We start from the raw sequence: 17752 nt of genomic DNA on the forward strand, positions 1-17752 counted from the left end.
ATATCCAACACCAAGAAATTTGCTGGAAAAAATAGCTTGTCAACCTTCACCAATACATCTTTGATTATTCCCTCCGGATATGCAATTGATCTATCCCCCATCTTCAAAGAAACAATAGTGGGTTCAATTTCACCTATTCCAATATTTTTAGCAACAGATAAAGGTAATAAATTAACAGTAGAACCCAAATCACATAATGCTTTTTCAAATAAAATAGCACCAATAATGCATGGAATTTTGAACCCCCTCTATCTTTTTGCTTGAGCGAAAGCTTTCTTTGAAAGATTAGACTGTATTCTTTTGTCAACTGAATCATCTCATGATCATTGAATTTTCTTTTCTTTGAGATGATGTCCATCATGAATTTGGCATAGTTCGGCATCTGCTCCTGAGTATCGGCAAATGGAATATTAATCTCCAATTTCTTAAACATCTCTAAAAATTTGAAATACTTCTCATCTAACTTATTCTTCTTAAGCCACTGAGGAAAAGGAATAAGGGGCACATATAGCTTCACGGTGTGGACAAAAGGCATAGGTAGTGGCACGACAGCAATGGCAGATTTCGAAGAAGTGTCTGCGATGGGTCCCGTGATGGCTGATGGTTGTAGGATAGTTGACAATGGTTGTTGCTCTTGTGCAGTTTCTTGGACCTCTTCCTCCTCAATATTTGGTCCCAAATCCGCTGCAATCTTCACTTGTTTTCCATTACGAAGAGTTATTGCTTTTGCTTGCTCTTGGATAATTTCTCCACCCTTGATTCTAAGTACTAGAGTATGGATCATTATCGGGATGTCTGAACTTGTTTTCCATTCCGCTGCAGTCTTCACCATGTTCACTTGTTCTTGAATAATTCAAGAAAATCAACTCCATACGGACAAGCAATTCTAGAATGACCAGGAACTGCACATATAGAACAAGTCTCTTGAACTGGTGCTCTCCCATTCATAGCAAGCAAAGTGTCTAGTTTACTACCAATTGCTTCGATTTGTGCCCTTGAAGCAAAATCATTAGAATTGTTAATCTCAAAAACCCTTGCACGTTTTCCTCTTGCTTCAGAATGTTGTGTTTCAAGTGCCAAAGTATAAAAAAATGCTTGATATTCAGCTAGCGTCCTGTTCTTAATTGATTCCCCTCCAAGGTTGTTTACCGCAACTTTGCTTGAAGCTATTAATCCCTTATAAATATTTGCATGAGAACTAAAGTAGGCAAACCATGGTGCAGACACTAAATTAACAAATTATTGAATCTCTCCTATGCCTCAGAAAAAGTCTCATTAGCCTATTGAGTGAACTACATGATATTATCTCTAAGTGTATTGGTCATCTAAGTCGAAAAGAATTTCTCCAAAAATTTATTCTGAATATTGTTCAACTTGTCAATGTTCCAGGCTTCAAAGAATTCAACCATGTCTTTGCTTTGTCTTTCATAGTGTCTGGAAGACCTTCATCATCAGATGTTCCTCGGTGACCCCTTCTGTTAACGCCATGTTTGAGACCATGTTGAAGATATCTCTAATATGTGCCAACAGATCTTTAGTGTTATGCCATGAAAGGAAGGCATCATATTAAAGTGGATATTCTTCAATTCATAATTTTTTACAACTACAAGAAGAACTATGCTTGATGATGATCCTGGAATGGTTGGAATATCAAGGTCTCCCATCGTTTCATTCTGAACTAATGCCATCTTATTCCCTTGCCCATTTTCTTTCTCACTACCTTTCTTTTGTTCCTTGTAGATTTCACGAAGTCTTTTCTCAATTTCTTGTTCAAACTCAAATAGTACGCAATCTGACAAATGCTTACCAAGCATTCGCCTACAAGAAACAATGAAAACAGTGAGAAAGAACCCAAAAAAAAAAATATTAAACTAACTAAAATTGAAAAGTTAATAAAACAAAATAATAAGAAAGAAACAAAAGAAAATTAAATTAAACTCAATCTGAGGCCGCAGTGCCATAAACTTGTTGTGATAATGGCAAGTGTGCAATATCGTCCAAGTAATATAGTGATAAGTAGAGTGTCTTTCTAACAAAGATCGGATTAACCTAAATTTATTATTGCGATTAACTTCAAACTAAAATTAAATAAAAGAAGGATTATGATCACAAATTCAAATATGCAAAGAAACGAAACGCAAGTAAAAATAACAATCGATCGAACACGAAGTAAACGTGAATGAATTATAAAAGATTAATGTGCGGAAGCACTAGGACATCAGGTTCCTTATTCTCAATCCTATCTAATCCCATTATTCATATTAACATCAAATTATTCCCATGTTGCTAGCAATTATCCCTTGATTTTGTCAATATTTTCTGTTCGAATATTCTAATCATGTTTCTAACTATCCACCTATGTTATGTCTAGCCATAAGATATAGATACTCATAACCCTTTACGCTCAATGGATAACTACACCAAACTACACAAACCATAACTAGTATGTCTACTCAACTATGAAATTCATGGTAATTGTTATGAGAAGTAATCTACTAAACTCAACCTGTTAGTCACAATTTAATTCTTTGCACAAATAATGGCCAATTATTTGATAACAATAATGCAAAATAACAATTACTCAACATGAAAAATAATTGAGATTAATATAAAATAACGAGAATTAGATGTTCATGATAAGAGTACACTGTAACCCTTGCAAAAGGATTTAGTTCATGATTGAACTAAAGAACAAACATGGATGAATTCGATGACATGGAAGACAACTTTGTATTTGAGTGTGTGTATTCGCTGGGAAGTCTGCAGCCTCCTTCCTAATTGTAATTTTTTGTGGAGTTCTGAAATGTGATTTGTATGTGTCATGAAGATGCTAGAGTCCTCTTGCGCCGCTCGATTCCCTCTTTTATATGTGCCGTGTTTTTTCTTTAAATCCCCCCTCTTTTCTTTACTAATCCACATGCTAATTGGAATCCCAAAAACATTTCACTTTGGGAAACATCAACAACACCACCATCTCTAATTGGGCTGACTTTAGAGGTACAAATCCATCTTGGATTACTCCAGCCCATCACAATTCATAATCCACTTGGTGATTCTTTGTGCTTTTCCAAATCAAGACTCAAATTCTATGCTTCGTTCACAAATTATCTTTTCTACAAAAACTCACACAAGACACATTAAACTCACCAATTTAATATAAAATCATCACTAAATAATAAGTAAAAGAGGTATAAAACATGTATACAATATCAACCTAACAGCGATCAAAGTTTTCTGCACGTTGAACTTCATCCTAAACTCCTGGAGGTCAGGGTCAATCCCATACACTGATTAAGAAGCTCAAAACATGTAATGAGTCTGAATGAGGCTGGGGCTAAGTCTCAAATAGCCATATTGTAGATGAACATGATGCCTTTCAAGAAATCAAACAGAGGAAATCTTAGACCTAATTCCAAGAACCATGGATAGATTTTGGTGCAAAGAAGTTGGGGATCAAAGTGAGTGGAGAGATCAACATGACCATTTTGCCTAGATTGAGTGGAGAGACCAGCATGAACATTTTCCTTCAAAAGTTCGGTCATGGACTCAATAGCTCCTAGAAGAGTTGGATTCAAGGAGCAATGGTGTCACCATTATCTTGTTCTAGAGCAGTTCACAAAGTCCAAGCGACTTCACTAAGATTAACCATGCTTGTTTTGCAAGACGCAGGGATCTGATTCGGCATGGAATCAAATATATCCTCTATATGTTGTGGAGTTTCTACAACGAAGGAATTGGTGTGTGCCGTAAGTAATCACACTCCTAAAGAGGATGCAATGTCTACTTCTATATATCCTCTAGGATTTTCTCGACTTGGAACAAGGATTCTATCCTAAGAAGGTCTTTATCCCAACTGTTACAAATACACTCGTTTAGGGTTTGTCTCTGGTAGCGTATCATCGCACTCTAATTCTCTTGCCCACTGCTTGAGTCTTATACTTGCTGACTAACTTGACCGTCAAAGAGACTTTGGCTGGCACACACACCCTCCCCCTCTAGTCTTAGGCTTACTCACGGTTGTTTTACAGGTTACTCGGATTTGTGCCTCCACCATCCACAGCAGTACACAAATTTGGTTCCAACATTACCTACTTTGTTTCTTTGAAATTGTTCCCATAAGGCATTTTGACAATTCTTTTAAGAGTAAATTACACATAACTACCTATTAAATGACAATATGGTAGGAGTAAGGCCCACTTCTTTGCCAACTGAAATAAAAATTATTAATTTTTTTTAATAATTAAAATTAATTTTAAGAAACCTCTTTCTCTCTCATTTCTCCCCAGATGTTGATCGTCTCCTTTAGACCTGACAATTTCTTACACGACCCATTAACATGACACGAAAATAACGAATTTTGGGTCAACACGATAACTAATCGGGTTGTTATCAGGTCACACGATAAAAACCCATTAATAATGGGTCCTTAACAGGTTTACATGAGAGTGACAAGCAGAAAACCTGTTTCGACACGATAAGAAAAAAGTTATTTTGATGATTTTAATTTTTTAAACTACTAAAAAAACTTACTATAAAATACAATAGATATAGTGTAATGACCCGTCCCCAAAAATTTTAATCTTTATAATTTTTAAATGTGAATTTATGGAAATGCTCTTTTATGCAAAGACGTTGACTTTTGTTGGCCGTCTTGTCATGTCACATAAGGTTCATTTTCTTGGCGTATCCTCGTAGTACTCATCACTACGAATGCGTGGGCACAAACAGAATGGAATTTGGAGTTATAACGGAGGAGTTATTAACAAATGAAGTTGAGGGTAAAATTGTAAATTTATTATTTTATGGAATGCTCCATATTTTTGGAGCAAAATCTGGAAAGCCATGTGTGTGGCCCATATTAAAAGGAAGAAAAATTAGGCGGTGGAGATGAAAGATAAAAGAGAGGAAGGAGGATGGACTCTGCCCAATTGGGAGAAGGGAGAGAAGTGAGTGACCAATGGGAAAGAGAAGAAAGCAACAAAAATGAGAGAGTGAAGGAGCACTGAATCACCCTTGACCCGGTTCCTCCTCGTCGACCTGACATGTTCCGCAACCATTCTGATGGTTTTTCCACCAAATTGCAGCCATTCACCACCTGGGAACTTCTCACCGACCCTTCTTCTTCAATTTCCACTCATGATTGACGTGTTTTTGACCCTAGTTTTACAAGAACACCCACGTCGGCTGTGATAGGTGCACGGCGGAGAATCCACCATTCTTGCAATGATTTCTTTCAACTGTCACCACCAATAGCCCTCCCTTGAGCTCAGGAACAATGCCCAATCATTGGTTGGAGCGTCGGAGTTGATTTGAGGACGAATCAAGAACACCCAAATTCTAGGGTTCTGGTGGGTTCGTGGCGAATTGAAGCTTTTCCCGGCCAAATTGGATTTGGCCACAAGTATAAAACTTGCTCTACTCGTTGAGATCTTGATTTATGTGAAGTTTGAGAATTTTAGAAATAGTTGATATTTACAACGAATCGGGGCGACTGACCGCCGTGTAGGGCGATGGGTGGGCGGAGGCATCCCTTGACCTTCCTAGGCTAAATTTGATTCTCCAATTTTGTACATTAAGTCTGATTGATGAACTTTCGTCGTTGGAACCTAGTTCCATTTAGGTCCGCCACTTGATTATTATAGTAATCGACAATCCGACCGTTGGATCGTCACCAAACTTTGATACGTTATGGTACATAATATTTGAGGATATTAGAAACTTATGGATCGGAAATCCGACGTACAGAACTTCCATAATAGGATATGTAAGTTACGTGTTCTATTGATAAGAATTTTGAGACATGATTTGATAATTGATCTAGGCGCCGATCATTCGTGACGCCTCGATATTCATGCTAAGGAGTTGTAGCGTGGACCTCAGGTGTGTGGGTCTTTTTCGTTTTTATAGTGTATATGTATATGTGTGTGTGTGTGTGTGTGTATATATATATACACGCACACCTTACAGTTTTCCAGAAATGTTTTAAATTGATTATGCATAGCATGCCATGATTTAAATGTGTTATATTTAAATATTGCATTGTGATGAGATTTGTGGTTATGCCAAATGATACTACAGAGGCGCATGTAAGTTCATGTGAGTTATTATGTGATTGAAATGGTTGAATTATATGAGCATTGATATATTCATTTAGAGCTCATCATTGCTGCACCCCGATGTTACTGCTTCTGCCCTGAGCCAGGGTATAGCCTTCACGTGATTGTTCACCTTCCGCATTGCATGCTCGCCTTGGATCCAAGTTAGGTGCTAACCTGCCATACAAGTCGCATTAGGCAAGCCTGTCGTACAGGTTACAATAAGTGACTTCGACTCATGTGCTAGCATAGACAGATGAGCAATAGGTCCAGTCGTATAGGTCACATCAGGTGACTCTGACTGGCATGTTAGCTGAAACTGATCTCACACCTGACTTACATTTATTATTGCTGAGATATTATGGCATGGCATGCTTCTGTTTTTACTGCACTTGTGCATTCATTTTTCGTACCTACGTAATATTATTTTCTGGAAACTATATGGGTTTTACGGCGAGGGGTTATAATGCATTCAAAACGTTTTTATTAAAACTTTATTTTCAGGCACACTCACCCTTGTTTTTCACCCCTCCAGGTTCTAGTACCAGATTTTCAAACCGACGAGGATTATCGGCAAATCTTGGGGTAGACGATGACCACCGATGGTATAATTCTCACCCTATTTTACTGTACTATACTTATGCTCTGTCATTACGTGTCAAATGAGTTCATACCCACTCACCGCGCACTCTTGTACTTAGGCACTTTTAGGTTTAAATTTATTCACGTATTCCACATCAATACACTTTATAGCTTCGTCACTTTCTAGGTGTCGGCCAACACAGCTCGATTCGGAGTCTTAGTGGACATCCCGGGTTTGGGTGTGTCATATAGTGGATATGTATATATTGTCTATTGATTATTATTGTATTATTATTTTATATAAATTTTAAAAATAAATTTTTATTTATTTATTTGTTTTTATAGTATACTATAGGGAAAAAGTGAGATTAAAAAATTATAAATCACATTAAAAATAACAATATCAAGTAATTTAAAAATAACAAACACATTAAAAAAATTATAATAATTAATTTATAAGTGCGAAAAATGTGAAAAAAAATATGCAAATGCTCGTAAACGCATCCTCTACGCTTGGGGATGTTTACATCATCGTTTGAATTTTTAAAACCATACAAACCCTCATAAATAGTGTTTTTAAGGGGGTTCAAAATAAATAAAATTCATAATCATTAATGTATAAGTCTGATGTGACAGCCCGTTCCGGAAATTTTAAAACATACGCGTGAAAAGATGATTTTGCCCCTAGTGCGATTTCTTTACGTTGTGTGGTTGTTTTTGGTTGGTTGTTGGCTGATGGTGGACCACACATTCCCCCACACACACACACACTCACCCTTTCCCTGTCTTGTGCCATTTCCCTTCCCATTTTCCCCCTCCATTGTACGGACACACACACAAACACACCAAATCTTCACAGATCGAAGAAACAAAGTACATATCCATGCTCGTGAGGTCCGTAGGAGTCCAACCATACCCATTTCAGGTAAGGTTACCTTTGTTTTCATGTCGAACTCGAGATACCCGATTTTTGGCACTGTTCATGCACATGTAAATTCTTATGTTTTTGGGAATTTCAAACTTGTAGGAAGCTTGGTGAGGTCCTTAGGAGGCTCGGGGTGGTTCGTTTGAAGGTTTTGGACGTCGGGATCGCGAGTTTTGAGGTTGGCCGAAATTGGTGGAGTTTTCCAGGTGAGATTTCGTGGAATTTAGCACTTGAAATGGTATAAACTTGTTCTTCTCGTTGCAAGCTTCAATTTGGTACCAATTTTGTGAAATTTGGTTGAAAAACGAAGAAGATAGGACGACTTGAAAATTTTCCCAATTTTTCGGCGCTGGCGACGGCGCAGGAGCCTCGCCGGAGAAGACGACGGAATATTCCATCAGTTTGGACGCCGTTAAAGATAACGGAATATTCCTGACGGCGTTAACTGACGCCGTCAGCGTGCCAGGCACGTGCTTGCGCGTGACAGGCGCGTGGGGGCGCGTGCAGCGGTGAAATTTTTTTATAAAAATATGGGGATGTTCCTAAGGTTGAGTAGATCACGTTGGTGTATTCATACACCCCATTTGAGCATTGTATGAGAAGTTATTTCTTAAAGTTAGTTATGTGCTTTAAAATTAACGTTTTTGTAGTTGTTTCGCATATAGGTGAGACCTATCCTGAGGATGAGCGTGGTCACTCGAGGCAAGGGGGTTACGACCCTTCTACATACCAGTGAGTGGGCTTTTAGTTTTCCGTATATACCTATATACTTATACGTTTCCCAACGTTTATTCGTTTATATGCCATGCATTATATTGCCGTTCGTTTCTACATTGTTAGTTGCATATATATATATATATATATGTATGTGGGTGCGGTGGACGCACAGGTAAGTGCCAGGTGAGTATGATTTATGTTTACGTTCAGTAGTGATTTGAGATGCCTAGAAAGCTCATAACCTGCACCCCCGGTGTTAGTGCTCCCGTCCCCAGTTGGGCACAGTCCTTCACGTGATGTTCACCTCCCGCACCACACGCTCATCTTGGATCCAAGTTAGGTGCACAGGATTGTCGTACAGACCACTTTAGGTGGTTCCGACTCGTAGGTGACCCGCGATTATTCGCCCAGCCTTCACGTGATCGTAGCACTTGAGCGTATTTATATATTACACCCAGGCCTATCGTACAGACCACTTTAGGTGGTTCCGACTTGTGTGCAGATCTAGCTAGTGAGATAGAGATGTGAGCTCTAGATTCAGCCGTACAGGTCACGTTAGGTGACTCCGGCTGACAGATTATATGATATTGATGTGACACTACCTGAGCACTTGCATTTTACTTTGAGGTTTTGGCATAGCATATTCCTGAGCATGACTTATATATATATATATATTCTATTTTCTGGGAAGTATATAGGTTTTACGGTGAGGGGTTAGAACTTATTTATTAAATGGTTTTCGAAGAGCTTTGTTTTTGCCCACTCACACTTTTGTTTTGCGCCCCTCGAGGTTCTAGTTGGCTAGCACATTCGGTGGCTTCCTTGAGGATTTTCCCGGCATACCTGACAGACCACCACCAGCGTAGGACCACCTTCGGGTGTGCTTTTGTTGTCGTCATTTCCTTTTGAACTGCATTAGGCTTTATACTCTGAACTTAGGGTTCACACTTGCACTTGTTGTTATTACTTTGTGTAAAGCTAGTTTTTATTTATTCGTACCATTTATATTGTTATTTTATTTAGCTTCCGCACTGTGCACATGGTTACGTCACTTCCACGTGACGGCCAGCATGCCCTGATCTCGATCGGGGTGTGTCACTGAAAAATGTGAAAGCATTGATAAACACTCGTGATTGCATCCTCTACGCTTGAACGATGGTTACATGGTTGTTTAGATTTTTAAAACCCTCCAAATCTCATGAATAGTGTTTTTTATTTGAGTGCAAAATTAATAATAATTATTGTAGAAGTGTGAAAAATGTTAAAAAAAAATATAAAATCACTCGTAATGACATGTTTTACAACTTTCGTAAAGGGGTCAACTCCAAAATCTGACACCATAGTCATAAACCTTAGATTTAAATTTAACCGTCCATTGTTGTTTACACTTGATTCTACTCACCGAATTTCATTTTTTAGATTTTCTTTTTTGAAAAGTGATCTTTTAGCGGATGTAGAAAAATGAACGGTTCGGATCGTTGATGACATTCAGATATTTAAGGTTAACTAAAATATGAGTTTATGTTATTTAGTTTCTAGAGATTTTAATAAACTTCAAGTTATATTTTCACTAATAGTAAAACTTTGAACGTAATATCAATGATGCGAACCGTTCATCTTCCTGCATTCTCTAAGAGATCATGTTTTCAAAAAAAAAAAAAAAAAAAGTATTTGGTGAGAAGAATGGAGCGTAAATATAAACGACAATCAACGGTTAAATTTAGATCTATAGTTTATGAAGTATGGAAAACCTTAGCGAAAGCATCGTCAATATAACCCTTGAAGATAATTTATTAAGCCAAAGTTCCAATGCCATTTCCCTTGGTGATTGATGAAAATTGAAGGGTTTTATTGTCAAAAACATGCAAGGTTCCTCAACCTTGAAATGCAACTCTCTTCATTTAGCATATCTTTGAACATTTGTATTTTGTAGTAGGCACTAATGTTTTTTCATTAGGCTCTTATTCTGAGGAATTTAAACTTGAAAGACAAAAAAAAAAAATTAATGTGTTGAAGTAACATTTATGTGACAAGGTAGTATGCATATACTAATTTAGTATTATGTTTTACATTTTTTTGGGTCAAATTATGTTTTTCATTTTCATTATTTATTTTTATTTTTTGTCAAAAGATAGAAATTTTATTGAACTTAAATACGGATCGTTACATGTACATCTTTTGCTAAAATATTAAAAAGAAACTCTAGTCCTAACTCATCCTAGCCAAATCTCCCGACATACTTAACAACGTACGCCGCTATCGAATGAGCTGCACGATTACAATGACGAGGGATAAAGCAAAACCTCACCAACTGAAATAAGCTTGCCATTCTCCAAATATCTTGCAGGTAAATCTCAAGAGTAACATCAACCGCAATCTCCTTATTGATCATCTGAATCAATCCCTTAGAATCCGATTCCACCACCAGACTAACAGTAGCACCCACATCGCTCCCCACAACCGCCTTCAACCCTTTACGAACTGCTTCCTCCTCTGCCATAATTGCAGCCCCAAAACACCCACCTTATTCCTTTCCCGCAAGCTTGGGAAACCCAGTAAAATCATGAAGCACCTACCTAACCCCTCCCATCGTCGTATCCTTCCTCATAGTTTAATTTCAACAGCCCAAATATCAGTTTCTGCTATTTCCCCACCCCAATTTTCGTCCCTAGCTGCTGCCTCTCCCCCCCACCCGTGCCCTCCCCACCCCAGACGTCGTAACCCTTCCATAGTCAGCTCCCTCCTCCACCGTGTCCCCCATAGCATCCCTAAACTCACCAATTTGCCGCTGCCATAAGTCAACAGCCATATGTGGTAAGATCTGCACCCCTTTGAAGACCGCCTCATTTCTGCATTTCTAGATACGCCAAAAACCAAACACCACCTGCTGCAACATCACCTTGGCATCCACCTCCTGCTCCATTCATTGCACAATCCACTGCCATCTCTCTAAAAACTTATTGACCCCCATTGCTGCCATATTAATTTGTAGTGACGTCCCAAACCAAAAAGCACGGCTAAATTCACAATCCAAATAAAGAAACAGAGTTTATTTGGCATAGTAAGAGACCATATCCTCATCCAAACCCCTCCCAATGGACCAGAAGGGCTCGACATCCCACTGCTTTTCCTTCCAAGCTCACCAGTTTTCATCATTTCCATCACAACATAATAGCCCGGCCATACCAAATACGAACCATTCTTTTTATAATGCGAAACACGTTTATCCTCACACTCATGTCTACTAACTGGAATAGTTCGAATCAAATCCAAATCGTCCGGAGACACCATAACCGCAACCGCCTTCAAACTCCACCCCTGCCTATCCGCCTTCATCAACTCAGACACCTTGACATTTGGAGTCTCATTCCTCAATACCGGTCTAAATGTATGAGGCTTGGGAAGCCAAGCAGCTTCCCATTTCCCATCCTCCAACGTAGGCCTTTGTTCAAGATTTGTCTCCCCCACATAATACCTTTCGACCCACAGGACAACTTATTTTGCTTACTCGCCTCCAAAAAAGATGTGTTGGGAAAATATTTATCCTTTAGCACCTTACTAAACATCGACTCTGGGTTCCGTAGCACCCTCCAACTAATTTTAGCAAGCATAGCCACATTAAAACCCATAAGATCTCGAAAACCCAACCCTCAAACCTTCTTACTCTCTATCAACTTATCCTAAGCTACCCAATGACATCCCCTAGTCTTAGATTGGCTCCTCCACCAAAATTGAGCAATGACTAGCTCCATTTCTTTACATGTGGTCATCGGCAACTTGTAACACGCCATAGCATGGTTAGGCATCACCATCGCAACCGATTTGATCAAAATCTCCTTCCTTACATGAGACAAAAATTGCTCCGCCCACCCATCAATACGACATTGAATACCACGGGGTACAGATTCAAACACCACATTCTTCAAATGTCCAAAATCGGCCTGGATTCCCAAATACTTACCAAAACCGTATCTAGCCTGAATATTCATCCTTGAGACAATTCATTTTTTATGCTTCTTGAAACAACCCTTCTCGCAGAAAAAAAAAAAAATATAGAACTTTTCTCTAAATTAATAATTTGACCAAAGACCTTACCATAATCCTCCAAAATTTTAATTATATTCCCTGCTTCCGTCTCATCTGCTTTACAGAATACCACTTAATCATCTGCGAAAAATAAGTGAGTAATGGTCATGGCTCCCGGCGCCAGTCGCACCCCACTGATCATCCCCTCCATTTCCTTTTTCCGAATACATGCCGAAAGAGCTTCTGCACATAGAAGGAAAAGAAAAGGTGACAAAGGATCACCCTGTCTTAACCCTTTTTCAGGCCAGAAATAACCCGACAGAACACCATTCACCATCACACTATATGACACCATAGAAATGTATTCACAAATCCAAGCACAAAATGTAGGATGAAAACCCAAATTATTCATCACCTTAAACAAAAAACCCCATTCCACTCTATCATACGCTTTTGCCATATCCAGTTTAACCTCTATCCTACCTTCCTCCTCCTCCACCCCTTGTTTCAAACAGTACAAAATCTCATGAACAACCAGAATGTTGTCATGAATCTACCTCCTTGGAACAAAAGCCGACTGATTATAGCTTATAAGCCGATCCTTCACAACCTTCAATGTTCTCGTCAGTAGTTTAGCAATTACCTTATATACAACATTACATAAAGATATGGGCCTAGGCTCCGTCATTCATTGTGGAGCCTTCACCTTTGGAATTAAGACGATATGGGTATGATTAACCTTCTACAACAATCGGCCTGAGTGATGAAAGGCCTGCACCATTCGAGTCATACCATCATCCACCACCTCCTAATGATCCTAAAAAAAATGAAGCTGTAAATCCACCAGGCCCAGATGATTTAGTACCGAGAATTTAGAACACAGCCTCTCGAATTTCCTTCACCGAAAATGGTCAAATAAGCTCATTATTCTGTCTTCCATCCACCTTTCCCCCGACACATGCCACCATTTCCCCTCCATTCCATGATCCCCCAGACCGAAATAGGGTGGTAAAATAATTATTGCAATGTTCTACATGCTCCCGGACTCCTTTTGCCATACCCCATTATTATCTTCTAATCCCTGCAATCGGTTATTCCTCTGTTGTTGAATCATTTGAGCATGAAAAAACTTCGTGTTTTTATCCTCTTCACGGAACCATGTATTTTAGGATTTCATTTTCCAATATATTTCCTCCTCCTTTAATGCCACCACTAATTCTTTCTCCTTCCCCCTAAGGTAATCATGCCGCACCCTCCCATTGACCATACCCTTCCTAATGTCTTCCTTTAGTTCCTCAATACACCGCTTAGAATTTAGCTTCGTAGCCTTCTTCCACATACCCAATTGGTGTCGAGTCCCCTTCAATTTTTCACAAACTTGAAATGCCAATGACCCCTCCACCAAGAATCATAGACAAATCGTCGTGGGCATTTCAGGGAGGTTCCTTAGGAGACAAAATTAGCATGGAATGATCTGAACCCTCCAACACCACATGCTTAATTTTTGCATTTGGAAATAAGTTCATCCACCCCGTAGTTGCCACCCCACGATCAAGCCTTTGTTGAATCAACCCATCATCCCGCTTATTCCTCCATGTAAAGGGATAACCCTCAAAGCCCAAATCAAGAAGCTCATTGTTTGCCAGGAACTCCCTAACACTAGTACGAAACCATTTATTAGTGTTGCTATGATAACCGACAAGAAACATATATCACTATCGGATTTTAAGCAAAATCTGGCAGAAAATGGATGCAGTGGAGGATATAATAAGCAACATAATTGCCAGCATTCGGAAATGAATTTTCCGACAGAAAATACTCTAAAACCGACATAAATTGTGTCAGATATAACCGACAAAGAATTTATTAATAATAAATAAATAAAAGCATTATTTGTCGGATAAAACCAACATAAATATATTAATAATAAAAGAAAATATAAACCACTTTCTGAATCATTTCTTTCGCTTTCAAGTTGGCCTCCCCTGCATGCACTACATTTTCTAGCGAACGGATCTCGAGTATTCCTACAACAAAACAACCAGGGAACAGATCCTTGAGCACCCTACACAAACTACCCCCAAACTTTATTATTCTTGCAAATCAACAAATCTTCGACATGCAAAACCAACACAATCAACTGAGGGCATGAATCATTAATTTGGATTTTGATCCGTGTTTTGTCTCTCTTACATAATGCCGTATCCAAGCTTTAGAGTCCGCTCTTGTGCATACATCAGAACACAAATGGGTGTAAAAATCACAGCACAAAAAAACTTTGAAAGTAACATCAGAATCGAAGTTTGGGGGTGATTGTGTTTTTACCTAAAGATGGGGGAGTCTTGGACGATCCGCCATGGATCTGGAACTTTTGGGTGTTGGTGCACCTCCCTTATTGTAGATCCGTGTACTCTCGCAAAAAAAAAAAATGTTGTATGGATGTGTTAGTTCTTTGATTTTTCCATGAGAATAAACTCAATGGAACTCCATGGCAGCAAAATGAGATTTTTACCTTTGACTTAGGGGTTTCGCTACCGAGATCCAGTGCAGATGATGGCTTCCATAAATGGGACCAAGAGCCATGGCGGCATGGATTACAATTTCAAATCGAGAGAAATGGAGGCGAAGGGTTTGTGTTGAATAGCGATGAAGACTAGATTATGTGTAGGTCAAAAGTTATGATGACATTTTTCATGGTTGATGGAGAAGCGGCTATGGCTTCTACCTAGGGTTTGTGTTGATTTGAGAAAGGGCTGAGAGAAATGAGAAGACCTATTTCGGTTTCTAGAGAGAGAATGACCTAGGGTTTCTAATTACACTCAGAAATGAAAGCAATGAGAGAAACCTATGGCTTTTCATTTGGAATCCTAGGGAGATCCTTTTCTTGATGCACGACACTTGTGCGGATCCTAAGCTTCTGGGCTTACCGAGGACACTGTGGACATTCGTAGAAAGAGAGAGCCGTGTGGGCTCTGGGCTCGAGGCCATCAAAAACTTAAATGAGAATGGGTGAGGGTTTTGCTTTGTTCCTATCGGTTATATCCAACATGACCATGTGTTTATTTATTTTTAATCAAAATAACATTTAAAATAATAAAATAGTCAATTTATGTCGGTTATAACCGCCAAAATACTAAAATAATAACTACCAGAAACTAAAATAATAAAATAGTCAATTTCTGTCGGTTATAACTGCCACCATTAACTTAAAAACTGTCGAAATATGTTAAAAATATTCAAAAAATAGAATTCAAAAATACTAGCGATTATAATAATTTTATGGCGGTTGCATCCAACACTAAATATCCGCCAGGAATTTATGTCAGATATAACCGATAGGATTTCATTGTTATCCGACACTAACTGAATGATGTGTGGGATATCTTTTATCCAACATAATGGCTTATTAAACCACCACCATCATCCGACACCTAAAGCTAATATTGTAGTAGTGTAAAGTCTCTCGTACTCGACATAGGGCAACAATTACCTCCCTCATTTTCTTCGTCATCCACAATATCATTAAAATCCCCAATCACCAAGTAGTTCCCACATGAACTTTGAATTCGATTACTAAGCTTGTCCCACTACTGCTTCCTTCATTTATCATCCGTACTTTCGTAAACACACATAAACCTCCACTAATACCTTTCGGTTCCACCGATTGCATAAAATCCATCTGTAACAACTTAAGTAAATAATTATAGCGATCACTCTTATTTTTAATCTCGTGTAAAATCACTATCTCGGGGTTGTAAAGCCTCACCTACTCTACCAAGGCATCAACTATCAAGGAACCCCTAATTCCTTGACAGTTCTAGCATAATGTTTTCATAATGACCTTGGAGACCCCTCATGGCTGGTTTCCTTTGCCTCAGTGAAAATAAGAGCTTGCTTGTTACCATTACTATTAACTTCCCTATCCGTCCCATCAACCTCTTCCTCCACTTCCTCAATTCTCCTCTTTTGTCGCCTACTTTCTCGACTAATGGTAGCAATAATAGGACCCAGCTGAAAGGGATCCGAGTCCTGAGTCTCATTGGATCCTCTTCCTCCCAGCTCCACATCTTGCACTTCCTCCCGTTCCTGCTGCCCCCTTCCTGTGTCATTGATCTACTGCTTCATAATGGAAAAACCTTCATCATCCATGTTCACTGGATCATTCAAATCCACCTGAATACTCCATATATTCCCTTCCGCATCCCCACTATTGTCCCCTTTGGTTCAACAAACTCTACTAAAACCACATTCTCAGCACCCAGCGTAACAATCCTTGCTCGACCAATTAATCCTACATCAAATGCCCTTTCTCGTGCCTTTCGAGCCTCCTCCTCCGCTACCCGACGCTGAATCCGTATCTCCCACCTACTTCCACTCTACTCCCTAACTGGGCAATCAACTATTCCTTGTTTCCCCGGTGGATTATTCCTACCCCGTTCACTCTCAGGTGCCACTTTCCTACCCCTAGCCCAGTGCATCTCCTCATTATGCATGTCTCCATCCATTCGTAACTCCATTGTTCTCCCACTCCCTTCCCCTAAACTTGAATTATTAGTTCTCCATGATGGTGATCTCAGAACGTTCCCCCATAAATCCATATGAGCCTCCAAGCCATCATATGGCAATGACCCACCTTGTCCCAAAGATCCCTCCCCCTCCTCCATTCTGTGCCCTCCACACAACAACTGAGTCTTACAAACCCTATTCATATGTCCTAACTTCCCACAATAAAAACAATAATTCGACAATCCTTTATATCAAAATTGAACCCAAACCCGACCTTCATCTGGAAAAGTAACCATCATCCCTCGCATCAATGGTTCCCATAAATTTAGCTGGATACAAAGAACCTCAATACACTCTCGGCTCGCTGATTTGTCCATAGTAATCACCATGCCTATTTTTCCCCTATTGTCGTAGCATCCGCCGCCGTTATACTCAATGGTGGGACCTTATGGATCTACACCCACATTTCCCCCATTGACAACTCTTTCCAACGTGCATCACGCCTGCTCATACTATCACCCACCATTACAAAATCTTCTCCGAAAGTCCAAGGAAAATCTGATTTTATCACACGCTGCATGTCCTGCTTAGCCACAAATCTGATCAAAAACTTGCGGTCACCCAAATCCCGAATAGAAACTCCTTCCTTCCCCCATCGTAATGATGTGAACTGGTCGATGAAAGCCTCTGCGTTCACAGTTTTCTTAGTTAACACTTCTGCCAAAAGAACATAATGGAACCCTAGTAGCACCTCTTCCACATCTTTCCTTCCTATTACCACTCCATCATTCTCCTTATCGGTAAGTTGTAAATTGGCTCCCAACGACTGCCCTAATTCCTCCACGACCCCTTCTATTTCCAAGTCACCCATTGATACCTATCCACCTCGTAACACCTGATG

General features: G+C 39.3%; 1 non-coding gene across 1 annotated transcript; it reads left to right on the plus strand.

The window, feature by feature from the left end:
* The first annotated feature begins 1209 nt into the window (after positions 1-1209).
* On the plus strand, positions 1210-1316 carry LOC125473968. Its single transcript, XR_007255743.1, has one exon. It is a non-coding gene; the product is annotated as a small nucleolar RNA R71 (small nucleolar RNA).
* The last annotated feature ends 16436 nt before the right edge of the window (positions 1317-17752 follow it).

The sequence above is a fragment of a genome, unplaced genomic scaffold (assembly GCF_019419815.1).
Source record: "Pyrus x bretschneideri cultivar Hongxiangsu unplaced genomic scaffold, Pyrus_bretschneideri_v1 Contig110, whole genome shotgun sequence".
Classification (NCBI taxonomy): domain Eukaryota; kingdom Viridiplantae; phylum Streptophyta; class Magnoliopsida; order Rosales; family Rosaceae; genus Pyrus; species Pyrus x bretschneideri.